The sequence below is a fragment of the Bombina bombina genome, chromosome 6, assembly GCF_027579735.1.
Source record: "Bombina bombina isolate aBomBom1 chromosome 6, aBomBom1.pri, whole genome shotgun sequence".
Lineage (NCBI taxonomy): Eukaryota > Metazoa > Chordata > Amphibia > Anura > Bombinatoridae > Bombina > Bombina bombina.
The window spans coordinates 967,540,998-967,565,801 of NC_069504.1; positions in this window are offsets into that span (position 1 = coordinate 967,540,998).

Consider the following 24,804-nt stretch of genomic DNA (forward strand, 5'->3'; position numbering starts at 1 on the left):
AAAACTCCAACTTTCCACAATAGTGAACTAACAGAAACATTTAACATTATGTTTAAAAGTAACTGCGATTCTACATACATACAGGTATACCTCACTTTACAGCGCTTCACTTTACAGCGTTTCGCTAATACAGCGCTTTGTGGAGCTGAAGTTCATCCTCCAGTGATCTTGAAACAGTGCAGTAATCATCACCATTTTGTTATGATTAGTTCACTCTGTTTACAGCATTACAATGCAATCTGTGTCTCAGTGCTATAGTCTGGCAAATTTTACTACAGTAATTGTCACTATTTTACAGGTACAGTATTTATTAAATACTGTGCTGTGCTAGTGTTAAACTAAACCTAGCACTATTGCACCCCTAATATATGTTATTTCAAACATGTTTTCAAGTTTTTAAACACACTGGCAAGTGAAAAGAAAGCTAAAACTGCCTTGTTTCACTTTAAGGCGGTTTTCACTTTACACCGGGGTTCCAGTCCCTAACCCGCTGTATGAGCGGGGTATACCTGTAGTATATTTACTAGAATGTGGGTGTGGCCTCTTATATGTTGGCCACACAAAAAGCAAGGCTAGACGCAGATTTAATGAACACATTTATAACATTAAGGAAAAATGAGTTAAACATAGTGTTCCCAAACATTTCCTTGATTGTCATGGCAGTAATCCCAGTCCCCTAAAAATACAGATTATAGACTGGGTCCCTCAATCAAAACCCAATAGGTTACTTGCACTTAGAAAATTAGAGACCAAATGGATCTACAGGTTAAAGATACTACAACCTTTAGGTCTCAACATTGATATAGACGTAGCAGCTTTCATGTAGTCTATTTTTTAAAATTCAATATGTCTATTTCTCAAAATTTTATATTTAATATTTCTATGTTTGTAACAAGGTGCATTATAATCATTAGGGAACATCAATATATGCAGTTAAGTATTTGATATATAACAGTAAGTTACTAGCCGTAACTATTGTTTTGGCTTAACATTAAATATACATTAAATATATATTAATTTCATTGTTCTATGAATTTTTGGTATCTAAATATGTTTTTATATGCATTTGATTTTAATGACCATAGATACAGTACATATTTCCTTAAGATATTTTAAAACTAGGTTCTAATTAACTGCTTGATAGTTAACCCTGAGCTCTGAATATAGTGGAGAGTAATAAAGCACTGTGTTAGTCCTTTGAACAAATGCATTAGGGTTCAAGAGACAACGCAGCAGTCATTTAAATAGCGTACTTGTTATTCTACCAGAGAGAAAAAGCCCCATGCAGACTCAATAGTAGTTGTAGCATTATCATGATATGTACATAAGTTCTTAGTTGCATTTTAAAATTCATTTTAAAATTTATCTAACATTCATTTTAAAATTTATTGAACATGTGATTTTTAACATTTTTTCATTGTACATTTGCTTTTTATACTGGATGCAAACGCAGTTTAAGGATATATAGTATAAGTTTAGCGCATTAACGCCTAGATTTAGGGTTTTCTCGGTAAAGACCCGCGTAGCTAGCGCATGCTTTTTTTCCCCCGCACCTTTTAAATACCGCTGGTATTTAGAGTTCACAGAATGGCTGCGTTAGGCTCCAAAAAGGGAGCGTAGAGCATAATTTACCGCCACTGCAACTCTCAATACCAGCAGTGCTTACAGACGCGGCCAGCTTCAGAAACGTGCTCGTGCACAATATCCCCATAGGAAACAATGGGGCAGTTTAAGCTGAAAAAAACCTAACACCTGCAAAAAAGCAGCGTTAAGCTCCTAACGCAGCCCCATTGTTTCCTATGGGGAAACACTTCCTAAGTCTGCACCTAACACCCTAACATGTACCCCGAGTCTAAACACCCCTAACCTTACACTTATTAACCCCTAATCTGCCACCCCTGCTATCGCTGAGACATGCATATTTTTTTTTAACCCCTAATCTGCCGCTCCGTACACCGCCGCAACCTACGTTATCCCTATGTACCCCTAATCTGCTGCCCCTAACACCGCAGACCCCTATATTATATTTATTAACCCCTTATCTGCCGCCCCCAACGTCGCCTCCACCTACCTACAATAATTAACCCCTAATCTGCCGACCGGACCTCACTGCTACTATAATAAATGTATTAACCCCTAATCCGCCTCACTAACTCTATAATAAACAGTATAAACCCCTAATCTGCCCTCCCTAACATCGCTGACACCTAACTTCAAGTATTAACCCCTAATCTGCCGACCGGACCTCGCCGCTACTCTAATAAATTTATTAACCCCTAAAGCTAAGTCTAACCCTAACACTAACACCCCCCTAAGTTAAATATAATTTAAATCTAACAAAATAAATTAACTCTTATTAAATAAATTATTCTTATTTAAAGCTAAATTCTTACCTGTAAAATAAACCCTAATATAGCTACAATATAAATTATAATTATATTGTAGCTATTTTAGGATTTATATTTATTTTACAGGCAACTTTGTCTTTATTTTAACCAGGTACAATAGCTATTAAATAGTTAAGAACTATTTAATAGCTACCTAGTTAAAATAAGTACAAAATTACCTGTAAAATAAATCCTAACCTAAGTTACAATTAAACCTAACACTACACTAGCAATAAATTAATTAAATAAAATACCTACAATTATCTACAATTAAACCTAACACTACACTATAAATAAATAAATTAAATAAAATACCTACAAATAAATACAATTAAATAAACTAACTAAAGTACAAAAAATAAAAAAAGCTAATTACAAAAAATAAAAAAATTAATTACAAACATAATAAAAATATTACAACAATTTTAAGCTAATTACACCTACTCTAAGCCCCCTAATAAAATAAGAAAGCCCCCCAAAATAAAAAAATGCCCTACCCTATTCTAAAATTTAAATCGAAAAGCTCTTTTACCTTGCCAGCCCTTAAAAGGGCCTTTTGCGGGGCATACCCCAAAGAATTCAGCTCTTTTGCCTGTAAAAAAAACCATACAATACACCCCCCAACATTACAACCCACCACCCACATACCCCTAATCTAACCCAAACCCCCCTTAAATAAACCTAACACTAAGCCCCTGAAGATCTTCCTACCTTGTCTTCACCATGCCAGGTATCACCGATCGCTCCAGGCTCCGAAGTCTTCATCCAAGCCCAAGCGGGGGCTGGAGATCCATCATCCGGCTGAAGTCTCCTATCAAGCGGCGGCTGAAGAGGTCCAGAAGAGGCTCCAAAGTCTTCCTCCTATCCGGGCAGAAGAGTAGATCCGGACCGGCAACCATCTTCTTCCAAGTAGTGACAAACGGCTCCATCTTGAAGACCTCCGGCGCGGATCCATCCTCTTCTTCCGACGTCCGAATGAAGGTTCCTTTAAATGACGTCATCCAAGATGGCGTCCCTCGAATTCCGATTGGCTGAAAGGATTCTATCAGCCAATCGGAATTAAGGTAGGAAAAATCTGATTGGCTGATGGAATCAGCCAATCAGATTCAAGTTCAATCCGATTGGCTGATCCAATCAGCCAATCAGATTGAGCTCACATTCTATTGGCTGATCGGAACAGCCAATAGAATGTGAGCTCAATCTGATTGGCTGATTCAATCAGCCAATCAGATTTTCCCTACCTTAATTCCGATTGGCTGATCCAGAATCCTATCAGCCAATCGGAATTCGAGGGACGCCATCTTGGATGACGTCATTTAAAGGAACCTTCATTCGGACTTAGGACGTCGGAAGAAGAGGATGGATCCGCGCCAGAGGTCTTCAAGATGGAGCCGCTTGTCATCACTTGGAAGAAGATGGTTGCCGGTCTGGATCTACTCTTCTGCCCGGATAGGAGGAAGACTTTGGAGCCTCTTCTGGACCTCTTCAGCCGCCGCTTGATAGAAGACTTCAGCCGGATGATGGATCTCCAGCCCCCGCTTGGGTTTGGATGAAGACTTTGGAGCCTGGAGCGATCGGTGATACCTGGCATGGTGAAGACAAGGTAGGAAGATCTTCAGGGGCTTAGTGTTAGGTTTATTTAAGGGGGGTTTGAGTTAGATTAGGGGTATGTGGGTGGTGGGTTGTAATGTTGGGGGGGTATTGTATGGTTTTTTTTTACAGGCAAAAGAGCTGAATTATTTGGGGTATGCCCCGCAAAAGGCCCTTTTAAGGGCCTATTTAATTTTAGAATAGGGTAGGGCATTTTTTATTTTGGGGGGCTTTGTTATTTTATTAGGGGGCTTAGAGTAGGTGTAATTAGTTTAAAATTGTAAAAAAGACTTAGCTTTAGGGGTTAATACATTTATTAGAGTAGAGGTGAGGTCCGGTCGGCAGATTAGGGGTTAATACTTGAAGTTAGGTGTCGGCGATGTTAGGGAGGGCAGATTAGGGGTTAATACTATTTATTATAGGGTTATTGAGGCGGGAGTGAGGCAGATTAGGGGTTAATACATTTATTATAGTGGTGGTGAGGTCCGGTCGGCAGATTAGGGGTTAATAATTGTAGGTAGGTTGAGGCGACGTTGGGGGCGGCAGATTAGGGGTTAATAAATATAATATAGGGGTCGGCGGTGTTAGGGGCAGCAGATTAGGGGTACATAGGTATAATGTAAGTGGCGGCGGTGTGCGGTCGGCAGATTAGGGGTTAAAAAATTTTAATAGAGTGGCGGCGATGTGGGTGGGCCTCGGTTTAGGGGTACATAGGTAGTTTATGAGTGTTAGTGTACTTTAGAGCACAGTAGTTAAGAGCTTTATAAACCGCGTTAGAACAGAAAGCTCTTAACTACTGACTTTTTTCTGCGACTGGAGTTTTGTCGTTAGATTTCTAACGCTCACTTCAGCCTCGACTCTAAATACCAGCGTTAGAAAGATCCCATTGAAAAGATAGGATACGCAAATGGCGTAGGGGGATCTGCGGTATGGAAAAGTCGCGGCTGCAAAGTGAGCGTTAGACCCTTTCCTGACTGACTCTAAATACCGGCGGTAGCCCAAAACCAGCGTTAGGAGCCTCTAATGCTGGTTTTGACGGCTAACGCCAAACTCTAAATCTAGCCGTATATGTTTTTTACGTACTTTTATATGTCAAACTTGTCAAACTTCTCAAATGTCAAACCTTTTAATATTTAAATGTTTAAACATTGTAAATTGTTTATAGACACATTCTATTACAGGCTTTGTAATGTATAGCATATGAAATTTCAGATCTTTGATGTAATTTTTTGACGGAACACCAGAGACACCTCCTACTATGATTGGTTATTGAACACACCCCTCAACTATGATTGGACATTGTGCCTTTAAATTTAAAAGGCGCTTTATTGGGGATATTCGTCCTTTTAACTTCCCTCTTGAAGAAGCCCGGCCGCAGATCAGAGGAAACGTGTTAGGCTTTGCATATCACCTGGAGGTGATAGTGACTTACAAGCCGCTTCTGTACCCACCAGCCACACGGAGTTTGTGCAGAGGATCCGGAAACTGTGCCTGACATTGTTTGTGGCTAATAGGCAGACCAACTATGCCTACCGTGTGAGACAAAGTAGCTGGAGGAACACAGCGCTCCACTTGAATGCTTGTTTTATTTGTGAATCCAGTAAGTGTAATTGGTTTTGCGTGTGTAGTAATTTATAATAAAAACCTTCACTTGAGTCTGGCCCTGTGCGCCTTTTTCTTCTTTCTCTTCTATGTTATCGCATCTGAGCTAAGGTTCTTGAACACCTGGCTGGTCAATGGCGGCACGGATACGGCAACTCAACTGCATCTGTAATCTAAAGAATTTTTCTAAATATCTATCAGAAGACATATATATCATCATCCATCATACCGCTGGGTCCCATTATAAACTGGAAACTTCAAAGCAGACAGCTCCTACAGACTCCATATACTGACCCTTGTATAAGGGTAACCCTATAAAGGTACTGCAAAAAACACTGTCAAATACAGTTAACTAAAACATCAGGAACTGTATCAACAAGTTCAACTTTGTCCTATGATTGTTTAAAACGTTAAGAGTTTAAAATTTAGGATTGCAATATTCTAAAATTTATAATTGCAGTTATTCATTTTTTCTGTGTGGCTATATAAATCAATAAGATAATATATGTTGATTTAGAGTCAGAATTTAGCGCAACTTATTTTTCTTTTGTCTACAAAGCCAGAAAAGCAATTTCACTGTACTTTAGAACCCTGTAGGTCTTTATATCTCGTGATGATGTCAGAAAAAGCAATCTTGCCTCACTTAAGTACCCTAACTGTTAGCATCTACTGAATTTATTCTTGTTTCCTGTGGGGCCAATTTATAACCTAGAGTAGTCAGTTGTACAACATCATTGTACTGATATATTATTTTCCTCAAGCATACTCTACCCTATTATGCTTAAGAGCATAGGTAGGTGCCAGCTAAATCTTCCTCTTAATATCTACCACAATCCTATACCCCATTCGTGTGTTTCAGCCAGTGCCCTGACATCTCTGGACTTACCTTTTGCATAACCATTGGGCTCAAAATAAGAGACAATCTCTATAAAGAGTGTATTTGTTACTGACTTAACTCAGATTATACTACTTTATATCACTCTCTGGACTTGTGATTGGCCATATGGTCCGATTATTATTTATGCAAACAAATGTTCAATAGCCACCAGCTCATGTTTATAAATTTTACATATGCACTTAAAATAACAGCTCTGTAGTTAAATATATCTGTATAACCCCCCCCTGCTGTTCAACTATATTGTATAAGTAGCTTGAGTAGCTCCTTAGATCCTCCTCCTAGTTTGCAGAATCATAAATTCAATCCTCTGATCTAGATTGGCAGACTTCTCTGCTTATACTTATGAATATAAGTCTCTTAGAGACCATAAATTATATATACTAATCTCCTCTGTATAGATCACTCATTCTCATATCTCAGTGGTGCTTACACGCTGAACAACTTCCTGATTTACATCCTACTATTATCATTTTGAATATACCCACATATCTACTACGTATCATTTGACCCAACAGGGTCTCTGACATGACTATCATGCTCCGCCTCCATACCTACATCACAGGGCCAGTCAATTAGTCATATGTAAAAGCTACTAAACCTTTAAAATAGAGGTTTCAATGAATAATATGTCAATTATTTTATTTCTGCTTTTTTTCATTTACTTACTATACTGTATTGTGACCTATGAAAGTTAGGTCATTTGTGTCAATAGGCATTTATCCTATGTACGTTCATATTTTAGTAATCATTTTGCTTCTTACTTACATCCTTGTTTTGTGTTTCATAAAAGTTTTGTCAGTTATGTCATGACATTTATTGTATGTTTTTCTTGTGCAAAACCTCAATAAAAAAAAGGTCCAAAACTAAAACTAAAATACATGAAAAACAAAAGTACTGAGCATGAGGTAAAAGAGAAAGATCTCAAAGAATCATTAGAGAGTTATGACTTGAACAAAAAAAGAACTCATGGTAATGTCATGAAGTAATTTGGAGGAGTAGGGGGTTATTCACAGTTCCAAAGGCAGAGGCCAGGTCTAAAAGTATAGAAAAGCAGCAGTTTGTTCTGGCAGTTATTATAAGATTTGTGACCTTAAATGGATCTGAAACACTTTTTGATTGTGATATAAAATAATAACTGCGTATCTGGACGGCGGCCATGATCAGAAGCATTTTCATGAAGCTCCTCAAGTGGATTTCAATATATATGGAAATATCTCTTCTCAAATGAGTAATTTTGCATTGAAAGAAATTGAGCTAACATCAGAGAAGAAAGAGAGCTGTTGGACATGTCAAACTGTATGATATCTTGTGCTGGGTTCAAACGAATAGAACCTGGAAAGTAGGCTGCAAATTCTCATATGTATACTTTACCCCCCTCGAGTACACTAATTACTCAAATAGAGCAGTATTAATCTGCTATAATTTGCTATTTAAGCCAGAACATCACATCAAGTTGATAACATAGAAGACTTCCATACTATTTTACAAGTTAAATTAGAAGCCTTGGACCGGCTAGTGGATTGCTGGTTTGTGGACCTAAGAGACATATGTAGGGCATCAAGAGCGGTGGGCTCACATACTGCAGTGTAAGGAGACATGCGGGAGACCGTGAGTGTTATTGGGCATGACGAATCTTCAGATCCGCGATCTAAACAGTTCTCACATGAGATCTTATACGGCCCTAACTTGGCGCCTCAATCTCAAGCCCAGAGAAGTCCCATATCAGAGGAACAACGCACAGATGGTCCCTTGTTGCCCTCGACTCCTCCGAGAGGGGAAGCGGCCGGTCCCCGAGGGGGTAATGAGGGCTCTGTAACTACACTGAAAATGAGACTGAAATGGATGATACCGGGATCCCAGTAGCTTTGAAGATACTAGTCAGCAGCGTGCAGGGGAGTGACAGCATGGAGATTCTGTTGCATAGGCAGGTAGGATTATGGCCTACCATGTCTTTTGCTGGTGTCTATGTGCCCGGATTTACAACGCTGCGAGCTGGGTGTACAAAATTGCGAGCTGGGCTCTACCTTCCTCTCAATCGCCGCACTAGAGTTGGTGTTGGTTAAGGATGGACGCTCTGCAGTGGCTGCCATGACTTTCCACATTAGATTTGGATTTCCAGACTGTTGTGGAATTTGAACATTCTTGTTGAGGGAGTGCAATTAAAGTTTTTTTTCTAAATCCTCATTACTATATACTGTATATAATACTGTCATGTCCTTGTCTTTTTTACATAATCTTATACTCAGCGTTATCATTTGGCACATAACGGAAGATATAGGATAAGTGACCATGCTTGTTAATGATATATACGAACCCCACCAGGCATGCTTAGGGTGTATGTTCAGAAACAAAGGTTGTTACTACTTTTATTATGCACAAACCCTATTTTACTGGTTCACAGTTTGCTTAGAAGGGGCAATATTATGAGTGCAGCTAGGCTTGCCTTTAAAAATGTGTACAGATCTCTTCTAGCCCTCTAAGTATGTATTCCTCCATATCATTAGGTCTGTTGAACTAGTTTGCACTTATCAACCCCGAAAGGTGAATGCTTTGATATTAGCTCATATGAACATCTATGCTGGGACGCTTTTCAAGTAGTTAGCATTACACTACGTTTTCCCCCAGCGCTATGGGTGCATACTAATCTCCAAAGAAAGGGGTATAGATATTTCTTGAAAAACTCTTCTCATGCTGCCCTAAGAGCCTCCTAATGTATAAATAAAGAATTATTATATGCCATTAAGTTTTTTTTTTTTTTTTAAACAAAGATATCAAACATGGGGTTTCCTTTGTGATAATTTTAGGATGTTTCTGGTTATACTTAATAGGTCTTTTCTGACCACCCATTAAGCTAGCTGTATGACAAGCATATTTTCTTTTAGTAAGCCATACATATGTTTGCGAGCTCAAAAGTGGTTTATTATCTGTGTGCAATTTTTCTCTGACAATAGGGTATTATGTTTATTTTCTCAAATGTTTATTGCATTCATAAACAAATCCTTTATTTTTCAAAGCCTTTGTAATAGTGGTCTAACTAAGTGTTTCAAAGCTATGTGACACTATCATCTTATGATGCAGTTATTTACGTATAGATACCTAAATGTGTGTAAGCTACTCTTTTTACTGTACTTATCAGTTACTAACTCATGTCTATATATACTGTATATAAACACCAGAGAGACCACAACAAAGACTAACTCATCCTATTGTTGTGTTGCAAGCCTATCTAGACCCAAAAGAGCTTATGAGCTGTATATATCATTGCTAGTATGTCTATGCACAGATTGTTTGTCATTATTCTGTTATTAGGCAATATATACTAATACACTGATATTTATAATCTGATTCAGTCTCCCATATTTTCATATAGAACATCATCTTTAACATATATCATTTCTTGTTAGATATTCTACTTGGCAAAATACTTATCTAGGGAAACAAGCTTGTATTTGTTTTTTGTTTTCTAGAAAACTAGGTATCAAATTACTATATATATGTTAGAATACTCATAGAAAAGAATGGTTGACTGTATGATGACTGTTTCCACAAAATGTATTTTAATTTTTGTATTTTCCTTATGTCATTTTTCTTCAACATAACCATGTGAAATAGAGTCAATTCTGCATGTCATTATGTTATAATGCTAAATACCTAAATAAAAAACTTTGCTTAAAAAAAATAAATAATAACTGCGTATAGTAAAAAAAAAAAATCTGGGCAAATATTTGTTAAATATTTATTACTTAATTTCCTTTTTTCTTTGGTTTAAGTCAACAAAATGCTAATTTTCCAGTTGCCATGATGATTTGTGTTACATACTCCAGATGCCTAACCCTAGTACAGATAGACTTCAATTTACACTGGGGCTAGGTTCCTGAAGGAATCATTGTAAAAAAAGTGTAAATTGAAACCCAGTATATAATGTAAGTCAATGGGAAGTGAGGAATTTAGGTTCCAGGCCCCTCTCAAAATTGACATAAGTTACATAATACATTATATTTAAAGCATTGAAATGAATACTATAAATGTTAAACAGCATTATAAACAGTATAAAATAACCACACAACACAGTAATTAGCATCAAACTAAGTTTAATTAAATAAAAATGGGTTTAAAGCAGCAAATTTACTATATCAAATTTATAGTAAACAAAACTGTAAGGCCTCTGCATTGACAGCAATGGAATAAACTAAGTTTAATTAACTTAAACTTTGTGTATGTGTGCATGTTTCTGTGTGTGTGTGTATGTACAGTATGTGTGTTTGCGTGTTTCTGTGTGTGTGTGTATGTACAGTATGTGTGTGTGCGTGTTTCTGTGTGTGTGTGTGTGTGCAAGTCAGCACTGTAAAGGTAGGCAGTCAATAGGGACACAGGGGACATCACATTTTCCACTTTTTTTTTAATGAAATTTGGGGACAAATAAAACCCTGTGTGTATGTGAGTGTGTGACTGTGCTTGTCAGACTGTGAAGGCATGCAGTCAATGGGGACACTGGAGACAGACCCACATGCAGATTATACTGAATGGAAAGTGCCTGGGTGTCCCTGGAAGAAAGGTCTACATATGAGCTGAGCTGGGGTCCTTTCTTAGCCTTGTCTGTAGGTTGGGAAACCACTACAACCAACTCTACTCCAGCCTGCCGCTCAAGACGCCTGCCCCACATGTGCCGTGGCTATCATGTGAAGCAATAGGCTATAAGCAAAAATAGCTATGCTCTAGGATGCCATATGGGCTGAGTGGCTCTATTCCAGGCTGCCCTCAGGGACTTCTAAGTGAATAACAATGCTATTTCACTTTTTTTTATTTTTTTTATTTTTACTTTTTTAAAAGTGTTAATGCTTTAAAAATTGTAATACTTTATTTTAATATGTTTACATGTGTTTTATTTTAGTCATGCTAATTTTCTTATTGCTATAAAGTGTTACACTTGCATGCAACACAAAACTTTCAACTTGCAATAAGAGCTATGTTTAGCATGTTCACGCAATCCTGTAAAAGTATAGCGTGCACTAAAGGGATTCTCTGCTTATTCTGTTTACCATGGACTTGTAATACTAGATTGAGCACTAATCTTAGCTGTTTATGTGACATTGCTAGCATACCCTGTGCTATCAAGAGCGCTCCACTTGTAATCTGTGATTTTTTTTTTTTACTCAGACCTTATGAATTGTAGTTAGTTTGTTGTATATATATATATATATATATATATATGGGCCAATTTATCAATGTCTGTCCGACATGATATATGCTATTGGCATTTAACATTGCACAAGCAGTTCACAAGAACTGCTTGTGCAATGCCGCCCCCTGCGGATTCGTGGCCAATCGGCAGCTAGCAGGGGGTGTCAATCAGCCCGATCGTAAAGGATTGAGCGGATTGCAGACCGCAGCTTCAGAGGCAGCAGGCCAGTTATGGAGCAGCAGTCTTAAAGGGACATTAAATTAAAAAAAAATATTTTGTGATTCAGATAGAGAATACAATTTTAAACAACATTCTAATTTTCTTCTATTATCTAATTTGCTTCATTCTTTAGATATAATTTGTTTAGGAAATAGCAATGCACATGGGTGAGCCAATCACATGAGGCATCTATGAGCAGCCACCAATCAGCAGCTACTTAGCATATCTAGATATGCTTTTCAGCAAAGGGTACCAAGAGAATGAAGCAAATTAGATAAAAAAAGTAAATTAGAAAGTTGTTTAAAATTGTATTCTCTATCTGAATCATTAAATATTTTTGGGGGGTTTACTGCCCTTTAAAGACCGCTGCTTCTTAACTGCTGTTTCCGGCAAGCCATTCGGAGCTTGATAATTCGGCCCCATAGTAGGAAAATTGTTTCATGGAAGCAGTTGCACATTCTGACGCAAAATATAATTAACAGAACAATTAAAACACAATCTTAGAACGAAAACATTGAATCCCTGTCTTTTTAAAATATTCAGGGAGGGACAGAAACCCAGGGGTTACCTGGACCCCTTAAAAACAAGTACAGGGATTGATCACACTTTAACTATTGTCTGCTAATATATATTTCTGAATGCCAGCTTCTAGCAATCACAATCACATTATAGATCCAATAATAGTCCTCAAGCATGAAGCCAATAATTCCAAAAAACATTTTTCTCCTTAATTTCATAATAATGATAAAGAAAACGAATAAAACTTCACAATTGAAGTACATTAGAAAGTTGTTTAAAATTGCATGGTCTGTATGAATCATAAAAGAAAAATGATGTTTTTCACGTCCCTTTAATTCATCAGTAACATTATACATGCCAACATCAGCTATGTTTAAATGTAGGTGAACAACGCATATGCTCTGTATGCCTTGTGCGTGTTAAAAACTGTCACTGCTTTTACTAAAAGCATTTTTTTGGTTAATTGAAGGAAATAAGGCTATTCAAAACTAAAAGGGAACTAATTAACTTTATCAATACCTGTAGTATAAATAATAATAATTTCAGAAGATAAATTTAACATTTTATAACGTTAAAGTTTGCTTAAAAACCAATGTATAGAGACAGTCTATTTGAAAATTTGTGTTGTTTTAAAAAGATAGATAATCCCTTTATTACCCATTCCCCAATTTACATAGCCAACACTGTTATATTAATACAATTTTACTTCTAGGATTATCTTGTATCTAAACTTCTGCAGACTGCCCCATATCTCAGTACTTTTTACAAACTTGCATTTCAGCCAATTAGTGCTAACACATGAACTAGCAATGTCTAACAGTGAAAACCTATTAAAATGCACTGAGATAAGAAGCGGCCTTCAAAGGCTTAGAAATCAGCCTATGAGTACACCTAGGTTTAGTCTTCAACAAAGACTACCAAGAGAACAAAGACAAATTGATGATAAAACTAAATTGGAAAGTTGTTTAAAATTGCATGTCCTATCTGAATCATGAAAGTTTAATTGTGACTTTACTGTCACTTTAAGATTTGTGTGGGTACCTCAAATAACTAAATGTTATGGTTAAAAGCAAATGTTCTTAATTGATTCTGATAGCAACAGATATGCAATGTTTATATTGAATATCTTTTCACACTACGGGGTAGATTTACCAAGTAGCGGATGCTCCAATCTACCCCCTGTAGTTTCAGGATCCCCTGAAACATAAGTTAAGAAGCAGTATCTCGTCCACCACCTCTGAGGTGGTCGACAGCAATAATTTCAATCGGATACGATCCGGATGATTGACACCCCCTGCTAGCGGCTGATTGGCTGTGAATGTGCAGAAGGCAGTATTGCGCAAGCAGTTCACACAAAATTCTTGTGCAATGATAAATGCAGACAGCGGATCATGTCCACCAGACACATGATAAATCGGCCCCTACAGCTCTGTTTCATATAATCTGGTTTATATTTCAGGAAATGTCTCTTATCACAGACTAAATATTTTTTATCAGTGAACAAATGTCTTGTTGAATTATAATAATCTAATACATTTCATGGCTTATAAAATCATTCATACATGCTCACACAAATGTAACAGGCCTCCACTAAATGATGGTGGTTTAAGATCAGCAATTATACATCATTATACACTTTTACGAACTGGAACACAGTTTATCCTTATTTTCTTTATGCTCAGATGTATTTTTTTCTCTCCTCCAAAGCCTTTATCTTTAGGAAAAATTGCTGCTTACTGTTTATTCGAATAGTAAAAGAATATTGCAACTACCTAATGAATTTTAATATTAATTAAAACCAACATTCAGAAATATAAATTATCTAATTGAAGTCATTAAAACTTAAACACATTTGTATTTTGGGTATATACTCAGGCTGTGCAAGTGGGTTAAAATAGTTAAAACGTGTTGTGAGAAAAGGTGACAGACGCACGCACCAAGGGAGGAAATATTTTAAGTGTAAGCCGTTGGGTACCATTCTTGTTGCACCTCTCAATGATTCACTAAATTAATTCCTATCCTTAACACCACAGCAAAGTGAAATACTGAGTTCACTGTAGCAAAAACAAAATAAAAAATAATAAAAGATATACAACATCTAAAAAAATAAAAATGCTAAATGGCATGTTACTAGGAATAACTATTTTTTTATATTAGAATTGTACACACATACATTTAAATATGGTGTACAAACCTATTTTTTTATATTAGAATGTATATATATATATAGTGATGTCGCGAACCTAAAATTTTCGGTTCGCGAACGGCGGACTCGAACTTCCGCGCAAACCGCCATTGAATTCAATAGGCAGGCGAACTTTAAAACCTACAAGGACTCTTTCTGGCCACAATAGTGATGGAAAAGTTGTTTCAAGGGGACTAACACCTGGACTGTCGCATGCTGGAGGGGGATCCCTGGCAAAACTCCCATGGAAAATTACATAGTTTATGCAGAGTCTGCTTTTAAGCCATAATGGGCCTAAATCAACTAACATTCCCAAAGTGGCTGTCTCAAAACATCCCAGACAGAAGATAGATTGATAGATAGGATAGATAGATATACATAGATTGATAGTTAGATAGAATCGATAGAAGAGAAATAGATAGATTTGTTAGATATATAATTTACCCTAATAAAGTCTAATAATTAAACATGCGTTCTTGGACCCAACTAGCTTGTGTTAATTAGTACTTTTCTTAGCACTTTAATCCCTGTTCCCCCCCCCCTATCGGGGGTGTTCTATATGGCCTGCCTGATTACCCTGAAAAAATATAATAATAAGACTGGTCTGGTACCTATTTTAACTAGGTTGTGTTTTAAGTACTACCATTCTTAGCACTTTAATCTCTGTAACTCCCCCTATTTGGTGAGGTCTATACGGCCTGGATGATTACCCATACAAAATATAATAATAAGACATCTGCTCTTGGTCTGCGACCCATGGTAACTATGTTGTGTTAATTAGTAATGTCCTTTGCATTTTAATAGCTGTTACTCATACTCACCCCATCGGTGGAGGTCTATATGGTCTTCATGATTACCCTTACAAAATATAATAACCAAACATATGCTCTGTGACCCATGGTAAGTAGGTTGTGTTAAGTAGTACTGATCTTTGCAGTTTAATACCTGTTACAACACCAAATGGTGGCAGGTCTATCTGGCCTTCATGATTAGCTGCACCCAAACCCAAAAAAAAGCCGAGTGGTCTTAGACTAACACCCATGGCTAACTTGGTTGTTTCAATTTGTACTATTCTTAGCACTTTCATCCCTGTTACGGGTGGTCTACATGGCCATCATGATTAGCCGAACAAAATACTACAATCCAACCTTTGCTCAGTCTTCATAGGCCCTTCATTGGCTGTATTTTGATAGTACAGTTCTTATTATTTTTATAGCTGATACAACACCAAATGGTGGCAGCTCTATATGGCCTGCAAGATTAGCCGCACCCAATACAAAAATAAATCCAAGCGGTCTTGGATTAACACCCATGGCTAACTCTGTTGTTTCAAGTAGTACTATTCTTAGCACTTTCATCTCATCATCCCTGTTACTTCCAGGACTCTCGGTGGTGGTCTACATGGCCATCATGATTAGCCTAACCAAATACTACAATCCAACCTTGGCTCAGTCTTCCTAAGGCCCTTCATTGGCTGTATTTTGGTAGTACTGTTCTTATTAGTTTAATAGCTGATACGACACCGAATGGTGGCAGCTCTATATGGCCTGCATGAATAGCCGCACCCAAAGCCAAAAAAAAGTAAAGCGGTTTTGCGCTAACACCCATGGCTAACTCTGTTGTTTCAAGTTCTACTATTCTTAGCTCTTTCATCTCATCCCTGTTACTTTCAGGACTCTCAGTGGAGGTGGTCTACATGGCCATCATGATTACCCTCACTAAAAATATAACAAAAATACGTGCGTGCAGGGAACCATGGTAAGGTTACTTCCTTTCGCAAAATCGAGTATAACAGTTGCAGGCAGAGGTTCTGACCCTGCATTATGGCTGCACCTCTCCCTAAAAGAGGCATGCATTACAGAGTCTGTGGGCATGTATGCAAAGAGCTGACCTGCCTAAAAAGAGGAGCAAGGCTGTACAGGTTGTTCTCCTTCAGCCCTTTTATACGCTGTCCCACGGCCACGAACCTCAACAACCAGAATGAAACACCACATATGCCATCCTTTTGAACAACAGAGTACAGGTATGGCATTGATTTTAGTTACACGGCGATATTTATTATGAACCTTGAAATTGAAAACAAAAACATGATTGGACACCAAGTACAGTACAGGTTGTTCTCCTTCTGCCTTTTTAGAATAGTGTTCCGGACCGCCAACAAAAACAAGAGCAGGAAAGAAGACATATGGCATCCTTTTGAACAATACAGTACAGGAAAGGCATTGATTTTAGAAACCCAGAGATAATTTTTTGCAAATGGAAATTTGAATAAAAAAAATGATTCGATGGACACCCAGTGCACTTCTTTCTCCTTAGGCCTTTTTATAAGAGGGTCCTGGACCCTCAAAAAAAACCCAGCAGGAAAGAGGACGTATGGCATCCTTTTGAACAATAGAGTAGAGGTACAGCATTGATTTTACAAACCCAGAGATCATTTTGGTCAATTGTTAAATAGAAAAAAAAAATGAGTGGACACCCAGTACACCTCTTTCTCCTTAGGCCTTTTTATAAGAGGGTCCTGGACCCTCAAAAAAAAACACCAGCAGGAAAGAGGACGTATGGCATCCTTTTGAACAATAGAGTACAGGTACAGCATTAATTTTACAAACCCAGAGATAATTTTGGTCAAATGTGAAATAGAAAAAAAAAAATGAGTGGACACCCAGTACACCTCTTTCTCCTTAGGCCTTTTTATAAGAGGGTCCAGGACCCTCAAACAAAATACCAGCAGGAAAGAGAACATATGGCATACTTTTGAACAATAGAGTACTGGTACGGCATTGATTTTAGAAACCCACAGATAATTGTTTGGAAAAGTGAAATAGCCCCAAAAACCATGCTTGGACTCCCACTCCAGGTCGTTCTCCTTCAGCTTTTTTATAAGAGGGTCCAGCACCCTCAACAGAAACAACTGCAGGAAACACCACCACGTACGCCATCCTTTTGCACAAGCGAGTACAGGTATGGCATCCATTTTAGAAACCCAGAGATAATTGAGAGGAACCAGGAACATTTTTCTAAAAATTTGATGGGGCACCCATTACAGGTCGTTCTCCTTCAGCCTTTTTATACCATGGGCCACGACCCGCAACAGGCACAACAGCATGAAACACCACATATGCCAACCTTTTGCACAATAGAGTACAGGTATGGCATAGATGGAACACGGAGATAATTTTGCGCAACCAAGAGACGGATAAAGATGCTTGGTCGGTCCTACTCTTTCAAATTTGTGCCATTTCGCGTTCAATTTAATGGTCCACCAGATATGAGTGGTGTGCTAAGTTGTACAATTCGTAACAGTTTAATCACTAGTGTTATGTGCCTTGTTTTTTTTTATTTGAGTTTTGTATCCACAGAGCTGCAGCAGAGGCCAGAAAAATTAGGAATGTACAAATGACTGAAAAATTGGGGTATTGTTGTAGCAACTGCTGTAGCAGTGGCCAGAAAAATCGATGTTTGTAAAACATTTATAAAGTGCCCTAAAAGCTTGTGGCTTGAACACCAGTTGTTGGCGGATAAGTCAAGCAAGTCCTCCGGCTTTATAAAAAAAAAAAAAAAAAGGCCAGCCTGTGTACCAGTTGTAGCCCAAGCCAGCTCATCTCATCATCAGGCCTTTTTTATTCAAATGTATCACCCAATGTCAGTCCCTTCGGGATCCAGCCCTCATTCATTTTTATAAAAGTGAGAAAGTCAAGGCTTTTTTGACCTAGGCGACTTCTCTTCTCAGTGACAAAACCTCCTGCTGCACTAAAAGTCCTTTCGGACAGGACACTTGAAGCGGGGCTGGCCAGAAGTTCCATTGCAAATTGGGATAGCTCAGGCCACAAGTCCAGCCTGCACACCCAGTAGTCAAGGGGTCCATCGCTCCTGAGAGTGTCGAGATCCGCAGTTAAAGCTAGGTAGTCTGCTACCTGTCGGTTGAGTCTTTCTCTAAGGCTGGATCCCGAAAGGCTCTGATGGTGCATGGGAGTTAAAAAGGTATGCATGTCCTCCATCAACAAGATGTCAGGAAAGCGTCCGGTCCTTGCCGCCGTGGTCGTGGGAGGAGGAGGATTAATTTCATCTCTTCCCCTGTTACATTCCCGTGGTGCTGTGACATCACCCTTATACGCTGTGTAAAGCATAGTTTTTAATTTATTATGAAAATGCTCCATCCTTTCCTACTTGCGGGAATTTGGTAACATTTCAGGCACTTTATGCTTATACCGGGGGTCGAGGAGCATGGACACCCAGCACAGGCCGTTCTCCTTCAGCTTTTTTATACGAGGGTCCCTCAACAGGCACGACAGCATGAAAGAACCCATTTGAACAAGGTTGGATGCTGAGCTAATCATGTCGCGTTCCTCCTCACTGATCTCACTGATGGTATCTTCTTCCCCCCAGCCACGTACAACACCATGGGTACCAGAGAGGTGACAACAACGAGCACCCTGGGATGACTGTTGTGCTCGGTCTTCCTCCCGCTCCTCCTCCTCAAAGCCACATTCCTCCTCTGACTCCTCTTCCTCACAGGTCCAGCAAGCGATGCTGATTCGGCTGTTTGCGGTGGTGATGGACACCACAACTCCCCCGCTTCCTCTTCACGCTGATCTACTGCCTGATCCAGCACTCTTCGCAGGGCACGCTCCAGGAAAAAAAACAAATGGTATGATGTCGCTGATGGTGCCTTCAGTGCAACTGACAAGGTTTGTCACCTCCTCAAAAGGACACATGAGCCTACAGGCATTGTGCATGAGTGTCCAGTAATTTGGAAAAAATATCCACAGCTCCCCAGAGGCTGGCCTAGCACCCCGAACATACAAATACTCATTAACAGCTTTTTCTTGTTGGAGCAGGCGGTCACACATTAGGAGTGTTGAATTCCAGCGTGTCGGGCTGTCGCAAATCAAGCGCCTCACTGGCAGGTTGTTTCGACACTGGATATCGGACAAGTGCGCCATGGCCGTGTAGGAATATCTGAAATGGCCACACACCTTCCTGGCCTGCTTCAGGACGTCCTGTAAGCCTGGGTACTTATGGACAAATCGTTGTACAATTAGATTACACACATGTGCCATGCACGGCACATGTGTCAACTTGCCCAATTTCAATGCCGCCACCAAATTACTTCCATTGTCAGAAACAACCTTGCCAATCTCCAGTTGGTGCGGAGTCAGCCACTGATCCACCTGTGCGTTCAGGGCGGTCAGGAGTGCTGGTGCAGTGTGACTCTCCGCTTTCAGGCAAGTCAACCCCAAGACGGCGTGACACTGCCATACCCGGGATGTAGCATAGTACATGGGGAGCTCGGGGGGTGTCATAGATGTGGAGCAAGATGCAGAAGTTGAAGAGGACTCAGCCGAGGAAGAGGTTATGGAAGAGGATGGAGTAGGAGGAGTAGAGGAGGTAGCAGCAGGCCTACCTGCAAGTCGTGGCGGTGTCACCAACTCTTCTGCAGAGCCACGCATTCCATGCTTGTCAGAATTCAGCAGGTTTACCCAATGTGCAGTGTAGGTGATATACCTGCCCTGACCATGCTTTGCAGACCAGCTATCCGTGGTCATATGGACCCTTGCCCCAATGCTGTGTGCCAGACATGCCATAACTTCCTTTCCCACAACAGAGTACAGGTTTGGGATTGCCTTTTGTGAAAAGAAATTTCTGCCAGGTACCTTCCACTGCGGTGTCCCAATAGATACAAATTTTTTGAAAGCATCAGACTCCACCAGCTTGTATGGTAAAAGCTGGCGGGCTAAGAGTTCAGACAAGCCAGCTGTCAGACGCCGGGCAAGGGGGTGACTTTGAGAGATTGCTTCTTACGCTCAAACATGTCCTTGACAGACACCTGACTGTGGGCAGATGACCAGGAACTGCTACGTAAGAGAGACTGAGTGGAGGATGGTTGAGAGGGGGCAAGGAGGACAGCACTGGTTGACGTGGTTGAAGATGCTGGAGCAGGAGGAGAGGGCGGCTTTCACTTTGTGTGCTGATTCTACTCATGTGTTCTTCCCATCGGCCTTTGTGATGGGAGACCATGTGCCTTCGCAAAGCAGTTGTACCTAGGTGGCTGTTGGACTTCCCACGACTCAGTTTCTATTGGCACAGGTTGCAAATGGCATCGCTGTTGTCAGAGGCAGACACACAAAAAAATGCCACACTGCTGAGCTCTGCGATGACGGCATTCTGGTGGTGGCAACAGCATGCGTTGATGGGCGTCAGCGTGCTGTCTGGCTGATCCCTGGTGACGATGCATGCTGTCTGACTGCGCCACTAGCTCCTTGAGACGACCTCCCCGTGCTTCCAAATCGTCTCCTCCTCCTCTCTGTCTCCCCATCTGAACTTTCCCCCTCTTCTTCTTCTCTTCTAGCAGGCACCCACGTGACATCCACCGACACATCATCATCAACCGCTTCACTTGTATCTGAAACATCAAGAAAGGAAGCAGCAGCGGGTACAACATCATCATCATCATCATCACACCGTACCTCCATGTCGGTAATGCTGCCTGACTGAGACTGATCACTATTATCTACATCCTCTCTCAATGATGGTTGCGCATCACTCATTTCTTCCAAATGATGTGTCAATAACTCCTGTGACAGATCAAGTGAAGCGGCTGTGGTGCTAGTGTTGGTGGTAGCGACAGGCGGGGGAGTGGCACTGGTCACTTGAGACCTGCCCAAAGCACAGCTGGACTTAGATGGTGCATTTTTGTGTCCCCCCTGGCACCCGGCGTCTGAACAAAGTGCATATTTGTAGGGTCTAAAGGAATCACAGCACCACAACCATGACCACGGAACCTGCTGGGTGGCCTGCCTCTGACTGTCATTTTTTTTTTAAATTGGCACTAACAATACTATTACACCAATTGAGTGGTGGCACTGTGAAAGTGGGCACAGTATACGCTGTGAGACTGACAACAACAAAAAAGACAGATGTTTTAAAAATCACAAATTGTTAATTTTTTAAAATATTACAAGTACTGTGACAACAAATATGATTGTTTGGCACTAGTTGGCAAATGGGCCTGTCTGGCACACACGCTGGGAGAAAGGAAACTGCAATTCAATGGCACTAGGATACTGAAAAATCGCAGTCAAAACAGTTATGATTAACAAAAATTCCAATCCTGTTACAATAAATATGATTGGTGGCACTAATTGGCTAGTTGGGACTGGCACACAGGCAGGCAGGAAGGAGGAAAATGCAATTCAAGGGCACTAGTAGACTGCAGATTGACAGTCAAAACAGTGATGATTGACAAATTTTGCAATACTGTTAAAAGAAATATGATTGCTGGCACTAATTGGATAGTTGGGCCTGGCACACAGGCTGGCAGGCAGTAGAAAAGTGCAATTCAATGGCACGAGCAAACTGAGGATTAAGATCAACAATAAAAAAATTTTTATTTTTAATTAGTAACTATACTGTAGACAACAATTATGATTGGTGTAAATAGTTGGCAAGATGGCCTGGCACAAAAGGCTGGCAGGAAGGAGGTAAATGCAATTCAAGGACACTAGGAGACTGATTACTGACAGTCAAAACAGTGATGATTGACAATTTTTGCAATACTGTTAAAAGAAATATGATTGCTGGCAATAATTAGCTAGGTGGGCCGGGCACACAGCAGGCTGCAAGGCAGGAGGAAAGTGCTAATCACTGGCACCAGAAAACTGAGGATTCACAATAACTATTAACACAAATTTTAATTTTTAATTACTAAGAATACTGTCACAACAAATATGATTGGTGTAAATATTTTTCAAGTAGGCCTGGCACACAGGCTTGGAAGGCAGTAGAAAAGTGCAATTCTAGGGCACAAGCAAACTGAGTATTAAGATCATCAACAATCAAGAATTTTTTAATTTTAATTAGTAACTATACTGTGACCAAAAATTATGATTGGTGTAAATAGTTGGCAAGACGGCCTGGCACAGGTAGATGCAATTCAAGGACACTAGGAGACTGATTACTGACAGTCAAAACAGTGATGATTGACAATTTTTGCAATGCTGTTAAAAGAAATATGATTGCTGGCAACAAATGGCTAGGTGGGCCTGGCTCACAGCAGGCTGCAAGGCAGGAGGAAAGTGCTATTCAATGGCACCAGCAAACTGAGGATTCACAACAACTATTAACAAAAATTGTATTTTTTAATTATTAAGAATACTGTCACAACAAATATGATTGGTGTAAATATTTTTCAAGTAGGCCTGGCACACAGGCTTGGAAGGCTGTAGAAAAGTGCAATTCTAGGGCACAAGCAAACTGAGTATTAAGATCATCAACAATCAAGAATTTTTTAATTTTAATTAGTAACTATACTGTGACCAAAAATTATGATTGGTGTAAATAGTTGGCAAGACGGCCTGGCACAGGTAGATGCAATTCAAGGACACTAGGAGACTGATTACTGACAGTCAAAACAGTGATGATTGACAATTTTTGCAATGCTGTTAAAAGAAATATGATTGCTGGCAACAAATGGCTAGGTGGGCCTGGCTCACAGCAGGCTGCAAGGCAGGAGGAAAGTGCTATTCAATGGCACCAGCAAACTGAGGATTCACAACAACTATTAACAAAAATTGTATTTTTTAATTATTAAGAATACTGTCACAACAAATATGATTGGTGTAAATATTTTTCAAGTAGGCCTGGCACACAGGCTTGGAAGGCTGTAGAAAAGTGCAATTCTAGGGCACGAGCAAACTGAGGATTAAGATCATCAACAATCAAGAATTTTTTTAATTTTAATTAGTAACTATACTGTGACAACAATTATGATTGGTGTAAATAGTTGGCAAGACGGCCTGGCACAAAAGGCTGGCAAGCAGGAGGTAAATGCAATTCAAGGACACTAGGAGACTGATTACTGACAGTCAAAACAGTGATGATTGACAATTTTTGCAAGGCAGGAGGAAAGTGCTATTCAATGGCACCAGCAAACTGAGGATTCACAACAACTATTAACAAAAATTTTATTTTTTAATTATTAAGAATACTGTCACAACAAATATGATTGGTGTAAATATTTTTCAAGTAGGCCTGGCACACAGGCTTGGAAGGCAGTAGAAAAGTGCAATTCTAGGGCACGAGCAAACTGAGGATTAAGATCATCAACAATCAAGAATTTTTTTAATTTTAATTAGTAACTATACTGTGACAACAATTATGATTGGTGTAAATAGTTGGCAAGACGGCCTGGCACAAAAGGCTGGCAGGCAGGAGGTAAATGCAATTCAAGGACACTAGGAGACTGATTACTGACAGTCAAAACAGTGATGATTGACAATTTTTACAATACTGTTAAAAGAAATATGATTGCTGGCAATAATTAGCTAAGTGGGCCGGGCACACAGCAGGCTGCAAGGCAGGAGGAAAGTGCTAATCACTGGCACCAGAAAACTGAGGATTCACAACAACTATTAACACAAATTTTAATTTTTAATTACTAAGAATACTGTCACAACAAATATGATTGGTGTAAATATTTCTTTCATGTAATTAGCAAGAGTCCATGAGCTAGTGACGTATGGGATATACATTCCTACCAGGAGGGGCAAAGTTTCCCAAACCTCAAAATGCCTATAAATACACCCCTCACCACACCCACAAATCAGTTTTACAAACTTTGCCTCCTATGGAGGTGGTGAAGTAAGTTTGTGCTAGATTCTACATTGATATGCGCTCCGCAGCAGGTTGGAGCCCGGTTTTCCTCTCAGCGTGCAGTGAATGTCAGAGGGATGTGAGGAGAGTATTGCCTGTTTGAATTCAATGATCTCCTTCTACGGGGTCTATTTCATAGGTTCTCTGTTATCGGTCGTAGAGATTCATCTCTTACCTCCATTTTCAGATCGACGATATACTCTTATATATATACCATTACCTCTGCTGATTTTCGTTTCAGTACTGGTTTGGCTTTCTACAACATGTAGATGAGTGTCCTGGGGTAAGTAAGTCTTATTTTCTGTGACACTCTAAAGCTATGGTTGGGCACTTTTTTATAAAGTTCTAAATATATGTATTCAAACATTTATTTGCCTTGACTCAGGATGTTCAACATTTCCTTATTTCAGACAGTCAGTTTCATATTTGGGATAATGCATTTGAATATATCATTTTTATCTTACCTTAAAATTTGACTTCCCTGTGGGCTGTTAGGCTCGCGGGGGCTGAAAATGCTTCATTTTATTGCGTCATTCTTGGCGCGGACTTTCTTGGCGCGAAAATTTTTTCC